Here is a 1,909-nt window from a genome sequence, read left to right on the forward strand (position 1 = left end):
TTGGTGCAGTGTTGGGACAAAGGCATGACAAGCTTCTGCATGTCATTTACTATGCCAGTCGTGTTTTAAATGACGCACAGAAGAACTACACAACCACAGAAAAAGAGTTACTTGCAGTGGTTTACGCCATTGACAAGTTCAGATCTTATTTATACTCACAAAGCAGGATTCAAAATCCAGACTCATCAGATGGGTGTTGCTTCTGCAGGAGTTTGATATAGAAATAAGAGACAAAAAGGGAACAGAGAACCAAGTAGCAGATCACCTATCCCGAATAGAACCAGTAGAAGGGGCATCCCTCCCTTTTACTGAGATCTTTGAAAACTTTCCGGATGAGCACCTCTTTGCCATCCAGGAAGTGCCATGGTTCGCAGACATTGCAAACTATAAGGCAGTGAGATTCATACCCAAAGAGTACAGTAGGCAGCAATCAAAGAAATTGATCACGGATGTAAAATACTATCTTTGGGATGAACCATATCTCTTCAAGAGATGTGCAGACGGAGTAATCCGTAGATGTGTGCCTAAAGAAGAAGCACAGAAGATCCTCTGGCACTGCCATGGATCATAGTATGGAGGACATTTTGAAAGTGAGTGAATAGCCACAAGAGTCCTCCAATGTGGCTTCTACTGGCCTACTTTCTATAAAGACTCCCGAGTGTTTGTACTTAATTGTGACAGTTGCCAAAGATCTGGCAATCTGCCTCACAGTTATGCCATGCCTCAACAAGAGATCTTGGAGATTGAGTTGTTTGATGTATGTGGTATTGACTTCATAAGGTCTTTCCCACCATCATACTCAAACAATGATATTCTGGTGGTAGTGGATTATGTATCCAAATGGGTGGAAGCTATTGCAACATCCACTAACGATACTAAGATAGTACTGAAATTCCTCCAGAAACACATCTTCAGCAGATTTGGTACCCCTAGAGTACTAATCAGTGATGGGGGCACTCATTTCTGCAATAAACAGCTTTACTCTGCTTTAGTTCGATATGGAGTTAGCCACAGGGTAGCTACTCCATATCATCCACAGACAAATGGGCAAGCTGAAGTCTCTAATAGAGAACTTAAAAGAATCCTGGAATGGACTGTGATTAACCGTAGAAAGGATTGGGCAAGAAGTTTGGATGATGCTCTGTGGGCATACAGAATAGCATTCAAGACAACTATAGGAACTGATGAGCGGATAATTTATACGCTTTTTGGCATTGTTTTTAGATAGTTTTTAGTAAGTTCAAGCTACTTTTAGGGATGTTTTCATTAGTTTTTATGTTAAATTCACATTTCTGGACTTTACTATGAGTTTGTGTGTTTTTCTGTGATTTCAGGTAATTTGTGGCTGAAATTGAGGGATTTGAGCGAAACTCTGAAAAAGGCTGACAAAAGGACTGCTGATGCTGTTGGAATCTGACCTCCCTGCACTCAAAATGAATTTTCTGGAGCTACAGAACTCCAATTGGCGCGCTCTCAATGGCGTTGGAAAGTAGACATCCAGAGCTTTCCAGAAATATATAATAGTTCATACTTTATTCGGAAATTGATGACGTAACTTGGCGTTGAACGCCAAGTACATGCTGCTGTCTGGAGTTAAACGCCAGAAAAACGTCATGATCCGGAGTTGAACGCCCAAAACACGTTATAACTTGGAGTTCAACTCCAAGAAAATCCTCAGCTCGTGGATAGATCAAGCTCAGCACAAGCATACACCAAGTGGGCCCTGAAAGTGGATTTATGCATCAAATACTTACTCATGTAAACCCTAGTAGCTAGTCTAGTATAAATAGGATAAGTTACTATTGTATTAGACATCTTTGGACAGTTTAATCTTTGACTGCTTTAGTCTTTGATAATTCGGTCCTTTGATCATTCAGGGGGCTGGCCATTCGGCCATGCCTGAACCTTT

The sequence above is a fragment of the Arachis duranensis genome, chromosome 3, assembly GCF_000817695.3.
Source record: "Arachis duranensis cultivar V14167 chromosome 3, aradu.V14167.gnm2.J7QH, whole genome shotgun sequence".
Taxonomy (NCBI): Eukaryota; Viridiplantae; Streptophyta; class Magnoliopsida; order Fabales; family Fabaceae; genus Arachis; species Arachis duranensis.